Source organism: Barbus barbus (assembly GCF_936440315.1).
Source record: "Barbus barbus genome assembly, chromosome: 16".
NCBI classification, from domain to species: Eukaryota; Metazoa; Chordata; class Actinopteri; order Cypriniformes; family Cyprinidae; genus Barbus; species Barbus barbus.
Window position 1 is genome coordinate 10164699 of NC_136744.1, and position 18550 is coordinate 10183248.

The 18550-nt window shown below is 36.5% G+C and overlaps 1 protein-coding gene across 3 annotated transcripts in view; it reads right to left on the reverse strand.

Moving 5' to 3' along the window:
• The window catches only part of LOC306882673 (E3 ubiquitin-protein ligase MARCHF8-like), a 95735-nt gene extending 77390 nt beyond the window's left edge, over positions 1–18345 (reverse strand). For 2 of the 3 annotated variants that reach the window (XM_079437488.1, XM_079437485.1), the window contains exon 1: positions 16805–16915. The gene's annotated coding sequence lies outside the window, so the exon portion shown is untranslated. Of the gene's footprint in view, positions 1–16804; positions 16916–17945 lie in introns of those variants that run through there. The other variant, XM_079437487.1, reaches the window with a different exon arrangement.
• Positions 18346–18550: the final 205 nt, after the last annotated feature.

Consider the following 18550-nt stretch of genomic DNA (forward strand, 5'->3'; position numbering starts at 1 on the left):
TTAAAGTTCACATTATTTAATTCAGCTTTAAGTTTACAGAGTGACATAACTATCTTCCATTGGTCACACGTCTCCAACACAGGTCAAAGTTCACTAAACTTGAACTTTGCAATACAGTAAAATGCAAAACTTATTTGCATGAACTTGTGTTTCCAGTGTATCGCTTTCTGATACGTATGAATGGAAGTCAACTGAAATGAAAAGCGTGGTGTGACTGCCCCTTAAAGAGATAGTTCCCCCAAAAATTCTGTCATTAATTACTACCCCCATGTCGTGAAGACCTTCGTTCATCTTCAGAACACAAATTAATATATTTTTGATGAAATCCAAGAGCTTTCTGACCCTGCATAGACAGCAATGCAACGGACATGTTTAAGGCCCAGAAAAGTATAAGGACACACAACCCGAATTCCAGAAATGTTGGGAAGTTTTTTACATTTGCATAAAATGAAAATTAAAAGACTTTCAAATCACATGAGCCAATATTTTATTCAGAATAGAACATAAATGTTTAAACAGAGAAATTTCACACTTTTATCCACTAAATGAGCTAATTGATGCCTGCTACAGGTCTCAAAAAAGTTGGCACGGGGGCAACAAAGGGCTGAAAAAGCAAGAAATTTTGAATATATTCAGCTGGGAGAACATCTAACAACTAATTAAGTTAACTGACATCAGGTCTGTAACATGATTAGCTATTAAAAGGGATGTCTTAGAGAGGCAGTCTCTCAGAAGTAAAGATGGGCAGAAGCTCTCCAATCTGTGAAAGAGTGCGTAAAAAGATTGTGGAATACTTTAAAAACAACGTTCCTCAACGTCAAATTGCAAAGGCTTTGCAAATCTCATCATCTACAGTGCATAACATCATCAAAAGATTCAGAGAAACTGGAGAAATCTCTGTGTGTAAGGAACAAGGCCAAAGACCTATGTTGAATGCCCGTGGTCTTCGGGCACTCAGACGACACTGCATTGATTCTGTCATTGACATTACTAAATGGGCCCAGGAATACTTCCAGAAACCACTGTTGGTAAACACAATCCGCCGTGCCATCTGCAGATGCCAACTAACGCTCTATCATGCAAAAAGGAAGCCATGTGTGAATATGGTCCAGAAGCGCCGTCGTGTCCTGTGGGCCAAGGCTCATTTAAAATGGACTGTTTCAAAGTGGAAAAGTGTTCTATGGTCAGGCGAGTCCAAATTTGTCATTCTTGTTGGAGATCACGGACGCAGTGTCCCCCGGGCTAAAGAGGAGGGAGACCTTCCAGCGTGTCATCAGCGTTCAGTTCAAAAGCCAGCATCGCTGATGGTATGGGGGAGCATAAGTGCATAAGGTATGGGCAGCTTGCATGTTTTGGAAGGCACTATGAATGCTGAAAGGTATATAAAGGTTGTAGAGCAACATATGCTCCCCTCCAGATGACGTGTATTTCAGCAGGACAATGCAAAACCACATACTGCAGCTTTTACAACAGCATGGCTTCATAGTACAAGAGTCCGGGTGCTGAATTGGCCTGCCTGCAGTCCAGATCTCTCACCTATAAAGAACATTTGGCGCATCATTAAATGAAAAATACGTAAAAGATGACCACAAACTCTTCAGCAGCTGGAAACCTATATCAGACAAGAATGGGACCAAATTAGAACAACAAAACTCCAGAAACTCATACCCTCGATGCCCAGACGTCTTCAAACGGCTTTGAAAAGAAGAGGAGATGCTACACCATGGCTAATATGCCCCCGTCCCAAATATTTTGAGATCTGTAGATGGCATCAAATTTGAAATTAGCTCATTTTGTGCATAAAATTGTTAGATTTCTAAATGTTTAAACATTTGTTATGTTCTCTATGTTCTATTGTGAATAAAATATTTTGCTCGTGTGATTTGAAAGTCTTTAAAAAACATCCCAACATTTCCGGAATTCGGGTTGTAGTTAAAATAATCTCAAGGGAATAATCGACAATTAAGATTTTTGTCATAATCGTGCAGCCCTAATGTCTTTACTTTTATTTTGAAAGCTGAAGCTCGCGATTATAGAAAGGGGCTTTACATTTCTGTGTTTGGCCAATCAGAGCAGACTGCGCTTGTCGAAAGGAGGGACTTTGTAGAAAATGAAGCGTTTGAAAGAGGTGGGGCATAGAGGACCTACAATAATGTACAGTATTTGAAAAATAATGTGTTTTTTGAACATTAAAGCATGTCAACATATTCTGTTACACCAAATACACAAAATAATGATCTTTAAAAAAAGCAGCATATGACCCCTTAAAATAGTCCATGTGACATCAGTGGTTCAACTGTAATTTTATGAAGCTACAAGAATACTTTTTGTGGGCAAACAAAACAAAAATAACAACTTTATACAACAATTTCTTATCTTCTGTGTTAGTCTCTGCCGCCATTTATAAGAGTACCACGACAAAGTATTCTCGTAGCTTCGTAAAATTACAGTTGAACCACTGATGTCACATGGACTATTTTAATGATGTCTTTTACTACCTTTCTGGGCCTTGAATATGTCAGTTGCGTAGCTTTCTATGGGGGGTCAGAAAGCTCTCAGATTTCATTAAAAATATCTTGAGTTCTGAAGATGAACGAAGGTCTTACGGGTTTGAAATTAAATGAGGGCGAGTGATTAATGACAGAATTTAACTTTTTGGGTGAACTATCCCTTTAATATTAAAGGAGCAAGTGGAGTATTTTAGAAAACTTAAAAATCTCAGAGACTTGAGCCACTTTTCCACCATCGAGCCAAACAGTTCTTGCTGCTTAACTCTTCCATTTGGCCAGCTAAAGAGAGAAAGTGGACACCAGGCAACAAAACAAGTGACCGATCCTGAGCAGCGACATCGCTCAGGATGTTTACAATTTTGTAATCGTGCTTTTCCCAAACCAAGCTCAAGTGGAAACATAACTGTAACCATTCATTACTGTTCTTAGAACCATTCAGCCCAACAGCGGAAACGCATCCATTAAGCAACTGCTTAACAACGCTCTAGCAACCGTAATAGCAATGCACTAAAATCCGAATCCTTTAGTAACAACACAGTGACACTCCAGCAGTTTGACAGCGATTTTTGCAGACAAACACCACTCAAATTTTGTTCAGAAATGTTTAAAACTAGTTGTTATGATTTGCATCTGGAGATTAAGGAGGGAATTATGTCTCCGCCAGGATGAAATGCCTCGAAGAGCATAAAAATTGTTGTTTTATCCTTTTGGATTTTCAGAGAGAAAAACTGTGATAAATTATTGAAGATAAATAATATACATAGTAAAACAACTGCATTGAATTGGATTACAGAGCTCACATATAAACTGACAGAGTAACAAATGGATGAGAATATATGCCTCAGCTCAAATCAGTCACCAAGCTCATGACAGGAAGAATGGCCAAAAGAAACAGCAACGGAACGGATCCCTGCTGGCAGCATGTGACGAGGTGTACCGTATGCTTCACAACTGCCACAAATACAGCTTACACAGAGCCCACAGCAGGGATTTCAGTCTTAAGGTGCATCACATTAGCAATATGAAGCACAGCTCACACAGAAGTCACTTTCAAATCAAGCAGCTTTCTGCTGCAAATCTGTGTAACCAACTTGACACCACTTCGAAATCTGTGTGGAGAAATCTTTTGCCCTTATGCAAAACATCCAATTGCATGGATTTCTATTGAAATGACTGCATTTTGCCTGCGAAAATTTGCCAAACAATGTTACATATAACCACACATTTAATGCTACGTAGGCAGCTCACTAGGTTTTTGAGCCTGCACTTCTCTACACACCTTACATTACACAAAGTCCACACCACAACTATAACAATAAAGACACTATATTGTTGGAACTTGGATGAATCATCCTTTCTGTGAACTAGCCTTAACTCTCTGACAGTAAGAGAGAGCGCTGCACTGTGCACTTAACTGATCAGGCTGGTAAATTACCCTGCTTCCACGAAGAATGATCCATCAATGAGCAGCTGCCGCTAGCAATGACATGAGATCGATACAGCAATGGATCTATCTAGGAGACAGGCCTGAGCCTGTGTGTTTCCCTTCTCTGGAAAATCCTTCTGCTGGTCTCTTGTGTGAGAGATAACACTGAGTGTCAAGACACTAACCCAGATTTATTCATCCATGCAACTGTAAAGGTGACAGTGTTAGACATTTCCAATGGATGTTCCTCCAGACTGAAAACAGAAAGCAGCTAAAGTTTCATGTGTATGATGTATGTTTCCATTTAAGAAACTGTCAGTGTTAGGGAAGCTTGTCAAGCTACCGGATACTCTTCATTTGAAGGTAAACTTCAAGTCAAGATACACAAGCTACAATAAAAACTACATTAACTTTGAATATAAATCATATATCATATATATACTACATAACATACATTTTAAAAAAAATACTATATATACTATCGTTCAAAAGTTTGGGGTTGGTAAGATTTGGTAAGGCTGCATTTATTTGCTCAAAATACAGTAAAAACTGCAATTGTATGAAATATTATTGCAATTTAAAATGTTTTTGTATTTTATTGTATTTTGTATGCATTTTAAAATGTAATTTATTCCTGTGACGCAAAGCTGAATTTTCAGCATCATACTCCAATCTTTAGTGTCACATGATCCTTCAGACATAATTCTAATATGGTGATTTGCTGCTCAAGAAAGATTTCTTATTCTTATCAATGTTGAAAACAATTGTGCAACCTAATATGTGGGCAGAAACAGTGATACATTTTCAGGATCCTTTGATGAATAAAGAGTTCAAATGAACAGCATTTGTTTGAAACAGAAATCTTTAGCGACATTATAAATGCATTTACTGTCACTTTTAATCAATTTAATGCAACCTATATGAATAAAAGTATTAATTTCTTTCACTTTACTGTCACAAAATTTTGAACGGTAGTCTACATACTGTATATGATCAAGCATCTTCCTAAATATTATATTATTGATAATTAAATATTTTGAATATTGATCAAATAAATGCCATGCACACCACTGTGCAGGAACAGAAATTAATTGTTGAAAAAATTATTGAACCAGTGCATTTAAAAGAACAATGTAAGGGAATCAATCCACTAAAATGAACACCGCTAACGGTTGGGAAAAGTAACTTGGTACTAAAAAGCTACAACTCTGATTTGACCCATTGCACACAACAAAAAAGTAGGGATAGTTCACCCAAAAAAGAAAATTCTGCCATTAATTACTCAACCTCATGTCGTTCCAAACCCATAAGACTTTTTTTCATCTTCGTAACACAAATTAAGATATTTTTGATGAAAAAAAAATAAAGGCCTTTGGAGCAACATGAGGTTGAGTAATTAACGACAGAATTTTCATTTCTGGGTGAACTCTCTTTAAGTTACTTGCCTGACTACTTTTATTTAGTTAGTTACTCTACCTCATTGGAAACTTTCATGGTAAAGCTGTATTCAACAAACACCTTGGTTGCAGTTTTCAAATGTTCTGTTTCCAGGATCAGGCATCAACAGGATTTACCCCTGCTGTTTTTTCTAAACAGTTACACAGTCACACACCTTATTATCTAGCATCCTCTGGATTTCAACCAAATGGATAATGTCAGGTAGTGTCATATGTGACCGGAGTGATGATATCAGATAATTATTCAAAGCTTAATAAGTGGCTTACTGGCTTAAACCCCATCAGTGTGCTATATTACATGACCTCAAGATCAGAGCGGGACACAAACTCCGCCAGTGCTGGAACATCCTCACAGACTGTTAAGAGATTAGAGCGGGATAAACCGGACTTCATGTGTACTGATGAAAGCCTGCTGATCCTCACACACACACACACACACACTCTGTGCTGCACAGCAGTACTTTCCTTCCTTCATTTCACATTCAGAGGCTAGAACGAGCTCAAGAATAAATTATCAATGTTTTGTGCGTAAACACATTGCCCTTTTGGGACACCGTAATTTATGGAGCGAAGTGTTACGCCACTGACCAATTCCTTGCTCGATGCTGTCAGATCTGCTGTCGTCTGAATCAAACAAAGTCATTACTATGACATTTGTATGTTAGCTTTGATACGTTTGTCAGTTTATTATGGATGAACATGTTTCTTACCATGTTTCTGTCACAAATCTGTGGTGTAAACATTAACAAGGTGTCAGAATGTTCTACATTACTAAACAGTTTCCTCAATCCTGAATTCAACTGTAAAGCTATTTCAGATCAACCTGCCCCTAAATGCACAACAACAGCTTTCATGTCAATCAGACTTTTTTTTGTCAAAGGGGGCGGCTCTTGATCAGAACAAGATCAGAAAGCTGATTGGACTTCATGTTGAAAATGAAAAGGTGCGTTCGACTTTGCTTGCGACTGGATTTGTGATCCATCACAAGATTTGTTGCTTGCAGAGGAAGTCAGACACTTCTGCTTCCTGTAGTGATGCTTACACAGTGTTTGTGTATATTTTTACAGATAAAGTGGATCAGAAGCAAAAGTACAGCAAATGTTCTGTATATTCAAAAACGTTCAGCATAAGCCTATACTATTTTAAAGTGGAGTCTATACATTTTTATCAGTTTTATTTTGATGAACATGACACAATATAACATTAAACGGATAGTTCACCCAAAAATGAAAATTCTGTCATTCATTTCTCACCCTCATGTCATTCCAATCCCATAATACCTTCGTTCATCTTCAGAACACAAATTAAGATATTTTTGATGAAATCCGAGATGTTTCTGACACTGCATGCAACTGAAATGTTCCCAGGCTCAGACACATAGTAAGGACATCGATAAAGTAGTCCATGTGATATCGGTGGTTCAACCGCTATGAGAATAGTTTTTATGCGCTAACAAAATAACTTTATTCAACAATTCAGAAAGCTGACGGATTTCATTAAAAATATCTTAATTTGTGTTCTGAAGATGAACAAAGGTCTTATGGGATTGGAGCAACTTTAGGGTGAGTAAATATTAAACAGAATTTTTGGGTGAACTATCCCTTTAAGTTGACATGTTTTTACCATTATAAAAAACAAATTTGTGAGCATTAGCGCAAATGAAGGTGTCAGAATAAAGGCGAAACATGTCCGCGTTGTCATCAGTAAATCCAGCCAATCGTTAAACAATTGTGTTGTCATCAGAGCTTGTGTGGCCAATCTGGAGAAAATGTGCAGAATGAAATAGCCAGCCATTACTGCTTACGGTATTTTGATGGCATACGTCACAGTGGTGTGCCGTCTGAGCAGTCTTACGTAAAAAAAATAAATAATAAAGATTGTAGACAGACACTGATCGGTTGGCGCAGCGCCACATGAAATCAAACACACCTAAAGTCTGGCCTTGTGAGACTAGAAACAAATGACCTCAGGTACACATGCATTTTTGAACACACACACACACACACACACAGTCTCTGCTGGCTCAAACAAGAAGATTCTTCTAAAAAGTAAACCTTTCTCACACTTTAAAGACAAATCCTGCAAATTTAATGGAGACAGCAGACCTTCCTAGATTTTCTGCATTATTTGTAGTTTCTGTCAAAGCGTCTCTCCATCCGCACACATTCAGAGAAGAGCAAAGGAGGAAACTGGATGGTGGCTGACTTCATGTTTTGCAAGAGGAGCAGGATGAAAGGTTTTGAAAACTTTAGTGAGCAAGGCGAAACTGCAGATTGCATCAAAACGAGTCCCTAAAAAGCATAGAGACAGTGAAAACCTTAAATTTTGTAAAACATGGTGCATGGATAGCATCACTTTCTCTTATTACGTGATACATCTACATTTAAGTAAAGAAAAATCAAATGGGAGCTAGGTTTCAGTAAATGCTTTTCCATCTATCAACATGTTAATGGCTGGTTAGTGTGCAAAAGGAGGTGCTCATTTAGGACGTTGTTTCAGAACGAATAAACGCCTGGATGCAAATTAAAGCATAATGCGTGAATAATTGGGTCATGCAAAGGTTTCTTGGTAAGCTTCCAGCAGCATCCAGTCAAACAACTTAAAACGGTGTATGAGGCATGTCTGCACCACAGCTAAATTCATACAGACGTGATAACAATAATAAAATCCAATAATTAAAAAAAAAAAAAAAAAAAAAAAAAAAAAAAGTTAAAACCCCCTAAAAGATGAGGTATAATGTGTCACATACAAGATATATAGTTAACATATTATAATAACTTTCATTAAATAGACCAATATTAAAAAGTTAATTTGAGGTCGGTAAGATTTTGCAATTAAGAAAATACATTTAAAGTAACTTTTCTATTTGAATAGATTTTAAATTTTAAAATAAATTTTTTTCCTGTGATGGCAAAGCTGAATTTTCAGCAACTATTACTCCAGTTTTCAGTGTCCATATCCTTCAGAAATCATTCTAATATACTGATTTGGGGCTCAAATACTTTTCTTATTATTACTGCAGAAAACAATTCATATTTTAGACTTGTTTAGGACTCGTTGATGAATATAAAGTTCAAAAGATCAACATTTATTTTTATAAATCTTTTATGACGTTATAAATGTCTTTACAGTCACTTTTGGTCAATTTAATACATTCTTGCAGAATAAAAGTATTAATTTATTTTTAAAATGTGACCCTGGACCACAAAACCAGTCATAAGTAGCACGAGTATATTTGTAGCAATAGTCAACAATACATTGTATGGGTCAAAATTATTGATCATGTTCCATGAAGATATTTTGTAAATTTCCTACCATAAATATATCAAAACTTAATTTTTGATTACTAATATGCATTTCTAAGAACTTCATTTGGATAATTTTAAAAGGCGATTTTTTTCAACATTTAGAATGTTTTGCACCCTCAGATTCCAGATTTTCAAATTACTGTATCTCGGCCAAATATTGTCCTATCCTAAAAAAAACATGCATCAATTGAAAGCTTATTTTTAAAGGAACACACCACTTTTTTCAACTCCCCAAGAGTTAAACAGTTGAGTTTTACCATTTTCTAATCTATTCAGCCGATCTCCGGGTCTGGCGGTAGCACTTTTATCTTAGTTTAGGATTAGACCATTAGCATCTCGCTCAAAAATGACCAAAGAGTTTTGAAAACTTGACTCCTCTGTCATCGTGTACTAAGACTGACGGAAGCTAAAAGTACTACCGCCAGACCCGGAGATCAGCTGAATGGATTTGAAAACGGTAAAACTCAACTGTTTAACTCTTGGGGACTTGGAAAATAAGCCTATTTCCAAAAAAAGTGGAGTGTTCCTTTAAATAATAAAAAAAAGACCCTTATGTCTGGTTTTGTGGTCCAGGGTCACAAATATCTCACTGACATTAAACTTTTGAATGGTCGTGTGCATATTATATTTTTCTGTTATATATATTTATTATATATTTAAATGCTTATAAACTACTGATGTGTTAAGCATTTTGTTTGTTAATACAGTAACTAGGCACACAAGAAATCTCTACACATAGCATTTTTTTCGTTAAATTATAGTCTGTTAAAACACATTTTATCATGTTTAAAAACATTCCAGTGATGTTTCATAGTCACTTTCGAAACAGGAGAACGAGCATGGTCCATCTTTATGTCATAAAAAAGAAAAGCAATAATGTAATGTGTGATTTTATAAAATTGCCTCATAAAAATACAGTTACTGTATGTCACTGCTGAATCAATTCACAGGTCCACACTCATTACAGCGGTCTCAAACAGCAGCAGGGACAGCGGAGAGAAGAGCACTGAAACAACATTGATTTTTCATCATAAACTGGAAAAAAGTATCTTTCCTTGAATTTCCTGCTCTCACACCTTAATAAAACTTACCATCACAATAAGCGGGAAATGGCACTTGCAGAACAATAATGAAAGAAAAACACAGCATGGGCAACAAACCCATACTAAGGGGTTATTTACACTTGTATTTACTTCCTGTGGAACACAAAAAGGAGATATTAAAAAGTCAAAGCTGTTCTTTTACAAAGAATATTCATGATGATGAGCACCTTGTAAATATACAGTATTGTAAGCAAAGTGTAGTAGATTGTGTGAATTGTGGATTTAAATTGTAACCAAATTTAACAAAAAATGAAAAATGTTCTCACTATCAGGGCATCCAAGATGTAAATAAGTTTGCTTCTTCATCAGATCAGTTTTAGAGAAATTTGGCATTACATTACTTGCTCACAAATTGATCGTGAATGGGTCCCGTCTGAATTTAAAACATCACAGTAATACACAAGTAATCATCATGACTCCAGTCCATCAGTTAATGTCTTGTGAAGTGAAAAGCTGTGTTTGTAAGAAACAAATCCATCATTGAGACTTTTTAACTTTAAATCAACACAAGAGTCCACAACCCATAATAACACTTCCTCAATTAAGTCCTCTCACATCAAAATCCATCAACATATCTTTGTTTTGGACTGATTTGGCTTATAATCAGTGCTCGATCTGTGCATTTTTCTCTCCTGATTCAGATGAGAGGACTGGAGAAAGCAATATTATGGATAGAGTCTAGTATTTTAGCTGGAAGCAATGGTTTTGAAGTTAAAAACACCTTAATGATGGATTTGTTTCTTACAAACTCGCAGCTGCTCTCTTCACAACTCATTAATTGATGGACTGGAGTAATATGAATTACTTGTGGCTTATTGTGATGTTTTTATCAGCTGTTTGGACTCTCATTCTGACGGCACCCATTCACTCCGGAGAATCCATTTACGAGCAAGTGGTGTACTGCAAAATTTCTCCAAATCTGTTCTGATAAGAAATAAACACATTTACATCTTGGATGGCCTGAGGGTTAGTAAATTTTCAGCAAATTTTAACATTTGTTGAACCATTCCTTTAATGTACAAATGGAAACACTAGGAAACAGCAGCTGGACAGAGCTGCTTGGAAAAGACCTACGAACACAAGGAAAAACTATCTGATTCCAACCAGAAACCAAGTCCAGAGCCTTGGGTCTCTCTTTCTGACAAATAAAACTGCTCCAAACTGTGAAACATATAACCTTATACACGTACTGCTTGTTGGTGTACATACTAATCAGGCCTGGGCTATCATTATAAGCACACAAGTGTTGATGACTGAACAGCACTGCAATTCATCATTTCATAAGTGGATTATAATTGTTTTTTCTTTGAGTGGCCCAAAGAGCTGTACACTCCATCTCTATTAAAACACATTTTCTGTGTCCAAATGGTCTTACTCAGAGCGGAAAAGCTAATAATCTGTAATGGAAAGTCTGATTCAACACAAACTAATGTACAAAACAGTGACATGGTGTCCAAAAACAGTTGTAATATGCACTCTTATTTACACACCCCAAACAGTATTTATATATGCACATACGTAATATACAGCGGGCTCAGGAGACCACTTAAGTCATCATGTTTTTTCTTGTGCTTTGCCGCTATATATATAAGTGCAGTAAACTGTAATTTTTTGCATTACAAACAAGTGTGTTTATGATTATCATAATAAATGGATTTTAAAAAAATATAAACAAATACCTGTTTGCAATTTCAAGTAGCATTATGGACTATTTTTGTACATCTAAAATCACTGGAAGCAGATACTAAAAGCCTCACAAATATAAATGGCCACATGCTTTTACGTAAAAAAAAAAAAAGGTGGATAGTATGCAGTGTCGTGGAAGAGAAAGTGCACTGAAGAACATTTATGCAGTATGAAGGTCCTAATAACAAGGTGATCATTCATTTATTCAGTAAGTCTGAACTCAAATGAAGCAGTGCGGTTGCGGTTGCCAAAATCTCTCTCACACACAGGCGAAGTACTGCTGCAATGGCAGTCTGCTTCTTGTTTCTCAAAGCTAATGTCATCTGAATTAGCCACTATGACATTTGTGTGTCATTTTTTACATGTCTGTCTGCTTTAAATTCATGCAAAAGCTGATATGACTTTATTCTGGTTCAACAGTCATGTCTGTCACTTGTCTGCGGTAGAAACCTTTGAAGTAAGGGACCTTGACATGACATTTTCAGCAAATCTATCCATGCTTATAGTCTATGTCTATCAGCTTCAAAGTCACCTGTGTGTGTGTGTGTGTGTGTGTGTGCGCGCGTGTATTTGTTCACAAATGTAGCATTTAAATGATCAAAAGTACAGTCAAAATAGTAATACTGTAATTTATTACCGTTTTCTATTTTTATATCATTTTACAATTCAGTTTTAACCTGTGATGGTAGAGCTTAATGTTTAATAGCCACTATTCCAAGCTATTAGAACATTTTTAGACATGTTTTTTAATTTTAGTCTTTAATTTTCATTTAATTTGTGCTTAGTGAAGAAAAGCACCAATTTTTTCTTTTTTTTCAAAAAAGAGAAGAGCGTTCCAGCAGATGAAGTAGGATAGTGTAGCGTAAGATACACATAAGTGTAGCATAAGCTCCGGTGAAAATAGGAAATGTCCTATCACAATTCTTGACTCTGTTTGGAATAAAATGCTTGCTGCTAAATGAATACTGCTCACATATGTAGTATACAATGCATATTGACTACTATTTTTTTTTTAATTACTGTCATTTGTCCTCATAACATTGCATGTTAGTGGTGGCGTTTTATCATCTCAGAAATACACTACCGAAAATATATAAGGAATATAATATAAGGAATTATTGCTTTTATTCAGCAAGGAAGCATTAAGCCGATCAAAAGTGGCAGTAAAAAAGGCTCAAATAGATGCTTTTTTTTTTTTTTTTTTAACTTTCAAAAAATCCTGAAAAAATATCACAGCACAACTGTTCATCAACATCATTTAACTACAATAAATACAACAATTTAAATTTACTGTATTTTTGATTACATACATGCAGCCTCAGTGATAAGAGACTTCTTTCAAAAACATTTCCCTAAGATTTTGAACTATGGTATTATTATATTATAAAAACACTGTAGAGGTATTATGTTAGGTTAGCATACTTTCCTGAACACTGCTTATGAAGCTGAAGGGGAAGTGTCATGAGACAGTGAAGCAGCAGTGCACTAATGTAAATAGCAAAGCCTGGCAGAAGGGAAATGTTCTCCCATCTCTAAATAACATACTATTGATTAGTGACTTGTCTTTGCTGTACTGCATTACTGTACCTAGGGGAAGTCGTGGTTAGAGAGTCGGACTCGTAATCCAAAGGTTGTGGGTTCGAGTCTCGGGCCGGCAGGGATTGTAGGTGGGGGGAGTGAATGTCCAGCGCTCTCTCCACCCTCAATACCACGACTGAGGTGAGCAAGGCACCGAACCCCCAACTGCTCCCCGGGCGCCGCAGCATAAATGGCTGCCCACTGCTCCGGGTGTGTGTTCACGGTGTGTGTGTTCACTGCTGTGTGTGTGCACGTTGGATGGGTTAAATGCAGAGCACGAATTCCGAGTATGGGTCACCATACTTGGCAGTATGTCACTTCACTAAGTGAGACCAAATGTTTATGATGCTATATTAAAACTCCACAGCACATCCATTAGCAGGTCATTACAGGACACTGTGAATACATGGCTCTTGGCCATCTTAAAAAGGACTGTAAAATGAACATTTACTTTTGTCACTTCCTGCATCATTACGGAATATCATCTAAAGTTCATCATAGTTGTACATTATTTTCAAGCAAGATGAAGCATTAACCTTTTAGGGCCACTCATCGGGCATTTGATTTCCAAACTGCTGTGATACTGTAAATGCATGAATCAATGTAATAAAATGTTGGCATAGACATGTTCATGTGTTTTGGAGAAAATTGTACATGCTTTTTAGAACCACTCACTAGACACTGAAACATTTTTCATGAACATGGGTTGCAAAATAGTCCACTAACAAATCTCAATGATATTCTAGTTTCTAGATATGGCTTGGGTCACTCCTTCATTGTAAACCTAGGGGATTTTTCGGTCTCTCCTCAACAAGCCCCACAATTTAATGTGATATTCATAATGACAATTGAAACAGTGTAGGACAAGTGGTTTGTTCAAATCACTAACCGCAATGCATGAGCAATATAATACTGATGTTTCCAGTAACAAACTCCACTAATTATTTTGTCCCCTCTGGCGAAATACAAGTTTTTGCACAAATTAGTGGAATCCAAAAAATGTTCTATTTGTAGCTGTAAGTATTAGATCCCATTATGGATTTTCCTGCAATCTTAAAATAAATCATTATAAGTGTCTTGGCTAATGTTTGGAGTGACTATGCAAAAGCTCCGTCAAGTGCATCAAGCACATTTGAGCACAAAGGTGAATGAGCTTCATGAATAAACAGCATTAAAAGCAATGCGCACACACTGACTGTCAAACAGCGGCCAATTTTTCAGGAATTCACCCTATTAGAGTTTCCAGTGCAGCTGCAATTTAGAAAAATGTTTTTGGTAATTAAATGGCTTTCTGAGGTCAAACCAATTTCAGATAATCTATTCACTTTCTAATGTTTAGCTATAGGAGTTTTTGTTTTTCTGTCAGAAACACAACCGATTCCAAAATATAACACTGCAAGTGGTCCCCAATTTAATCAATATGTTTATTTTAAACCCGTAGTGTTAATGACCTATGCTGTAGCAATTGTGTTATTACACATATGGCTATATCTGACTAGACTGCAGACAGCACAAGTTAGCATAAAACTCAGTGATAATTCAACACCTACTTCCAAAGGAGGAATTGCACCATTCGGTACGGAGATATACAGCTTTTCATGGCAGGTCTGTCCTGCAGCTACATACATCCTTATGCTAATCATAAACATTTCATGCAGTGAAGGCCCAGGGGTGGAGCTTGCCTTTCTGAATGAGGATACAAATGAGAAACCCTGACTTAAAATGTAAGATCCAGAATTTGGATACAGATTATACAAAATTATTTTTAATGCATGCTTCAAAAGCTAATGGGAAAAGGCCTGATATTGTTTGTGTTCCAAAACCTGTCGGTTTGTTGGCTGTGGGTGTGTGACCTATTGAAGTTCCACTATAAAGTCCTTCACATAAGATGAGGTAAGATGAAGCAAAAAAATTAAATAAAATTTGAAATGACCCCCAACCCCCACCTTATTTTTTTTTATTTTGACTATAAATGTCACAAAAATCCCATCTCATCACATTTTATGAATTACTGAGGCTTTCTTTTTGTCACTTTGTATAAATATTAACATTTGTGAGATTTGTCAGTCAAAACAGTTTAATGATCAGATTAATTGATGTAATTATGTCTCTCTGGAAAACAGTGATCTGTGCATTATACATTGCATTATGTTCAATATCAAAGGTTTTTGTCTATTTGTTAATAAGGGATGTTTAGATTTGTGGAGTAAAAAAAAAAATATTTACAATTTATATATATATATATATATATATATATATAATTCCATTTATAAATAATTCCATTTGAATGCACAGTGTTGCTTTTATGACATATATTCTATAAAAATATGCACATTTAAATATATATTCATATTCCTTTTACCTTTCCAATGAATCTATTTTAATGGGATTCTGCTGTCTGCCATTGATTATTCAAATACATTTTCAAAATACAATTTTATATAGAATAGTTGATTTTTTAAAAACGATTTAACATTAATAAAAATCGCATTGACTGCATATCATCCTGTACATGATAAACGTTTATCTAAATATTTTCCAATTTAAAAGTGAATGGGCATTGTTCCTAAAGGGGGCATCTTCCCCATCTTACCCTACATAGGCCTATTACTTCCTACTGAATACATGCCCTAACATCATGTCACTTCACAGTCCAAGCTTTCATTTAAAAGGGCAGACGATAAAACACCAACTTGTAAGTTTATTAATTCATATATGTTGATGCACTTCAGATCATGTCTTTCTATCACAATATACTGTGGGATAAACAAGATTTATTCCATGCATGCAGCATTCTGCTACACACAACCTATTCATTAAGCATATCATTAAAACATCCCTCTTCATCATTTACAGCTTCACATAAGCTCCACACTCACAGCAACTATGCCATGAATACCATAAACACACACAGTCAAATCTTGATACAATGCACAGTCACTAAGGCCTTCCTGGTTGAACGACATTGATGAAATGCCTTGCTTTTCAATGAAATTCACAGGAAGGGAAGCAACTCCACCATTCCTGAAACCTCATGTAACTTCAAAAAAAGGATCAGAAAGTTCAAGCTTAGCACACAAAGCCATTGTTTTAACTATTGTGACATGTCCTAAAGATAAGAGAGACTGTGACATTGCAAAATGATAAGAGGGTGTATAAAAAGTCAGGCTGTTCAGCAAGATGTGACAAATACAAAAGAAAAAAAATACTATATTATATTAATACCATCTTAAGTGTCACTAAGGTATAAAAGCTGCACTTATTACGTCTGTTATTTATCATTTATATAATTTATTATTTTAATCAAGGAAAGGAGACCTGGGCCAGTGGTTAAATGAGGAAGTTGTCACAAGGCCTATATTTATTAGTAACTATGCTTGTTTCATTTAGCTGAAACTGCTGCCTAAAAAGGTATATTGTGACAACATCCCCCATCAACGTATGTTCACAGAACTGTACCATTGTTTCCTGGCCAATAATAGTGGAAATGTTCGATAGAGTTGTTTTCAAGACTTGGAAATGTCTATACAGAAACTGAGCAAAACAAACACAGTAGGCTATAGACAAAAGTATGCGCTTACCGCCATAGCCATCAACACCTCAACAAAACCGGCAGTTCAAACCCATCCAAAGACTAGGAATCTGTCTGACACACAGTCACTGAACCCTTTAAACACACCCATGCGTAAAACAATAATGCCAGCAAAAAGCGAAACAAAATGTTTACAGTACGCACTTATGTAGCGCTGTAATCCATTCTGCATCGAGTCCATTCATCCATCCAACAGACCGGCAGCAATCCACGCGCACTCGATACACTGCCTAGCGAGTTCCGACTCATGAACTCCTCAATCGTTCTTTGGAGTCGGATCTTATCGATGAATCAATTGACACGGTTCGCTAAACTGATTTTTTAAACATTTAATTCACGAATCGGACTCGATTGAGTCCGGCGCATTAATTTATTGGAGTAATACAGCAGCAATGTCACAAATAAAACTGGAAATGTTTCGCGTATATGTAGCATTTTATGTTAAAACGTGCAAAACTGATTCATCTGAGTGATTTAAGTTATTGTAGTAAGTGTAGTAAATGCAATTAATTAGAAGGTTAATCACATAAACACAATCGAAATACAGTCAAAATAGTAGTAGACTATTACTAGCAAACTACTAGCAAACATTACATGCAAACATGCCACGCTGAGAAGTCAAAAGTCGTAGATGACTAAACGACGTCACGTTACAAAAAAATCATTTGTGAACCGACTCTTTGAAAAGAGCTGTTCAAAAGAACCGATTTGCGAACTATGCATCCAAGAGATCGACTGCAATCAAAGCGCTAGTTTTCTCTGGAGTCTGAGGTTACATTGCAGTCTTTTATACACATCTTTAACTGGCAGTAGTTAAGTCGTACACTATTATAACAGTTTCGCTGATGACAGCTGCAGACTACCGGATAATTATCTGTTTTACCTCATTTCCAGGACAGTTTTCATTTCGACCAAGTCCAATATGCTCGCTAAAAACACATACTGTTGCCTTTTGACGCTCTGTACATCATTAACACTGTCAAGGCAAATACAGCACGCATAATAACAGAGCTGTTCAGTGTTTCTGCAAGCATTGAAACAACGTAGGCACTCGAGCTACGGTCACAATACGCTGTTCTACAATAAACCAATGCCTTCTGCCATGCTAAATCAACATGACACGCGAATTATACATTTCTAATATGTATTTAAGATAGATCTCTGAACCTGATATGCAAAAAAGATGCAAATGATTTCACATTTCAAATCTTTTCTTACTCTGACAGCGGTGCAGTGTTTACCCTCTTCGTGCGCGTTTACGGGATTCGCTCGAATATTTACTTACCTCGCTTTTCCCCGACTGCACAAGCGATGTTTTTGTTTTTATTTCACGATCTCCATCTGATAGTGTGCGTCATGTCCACCGACTTCCGCGTTCGGGGTGGAAAATCGGGCTGAAAAAGAAAATAAATCGGAGAGGGCATGCGCGTACTATCGTCTACTCCGGTGCTAATAATTTATATACACAGCTGATCCAGTGCTGTGGGGTCATTCATTACTTTTACATTTCTATTCAGAATTGAGTAAGAACTTTTTTGCGTGCTGGAGGTGGTGATGATCCTTTTGTTTTCTCATATCTGATTGTTTGAGATTCATGTGTCCATACAGTCATTTCATTAGTTAAAATGGTGCAATATTGGGTGTGTGTTCACATGTTTTGTCAAAGACGCTCCTTTCTAATCACTGTAATAGTAAGAGCCCTGATGATTAAACGGGGATGGGTTTGATGTGCCCTGCTCCTCCTTGTCTTATTTGGAGGAAAACACAACAGATAATCTGATGTGTCATGACAGAGGAGAGAACAGCTAAAGGCTGTGTCATGCTTTGAAAGGGTTTACACATTTTATTCTGTGCTCAGAGCATTGTCTAGAGTCTGGACGCTACAATCAA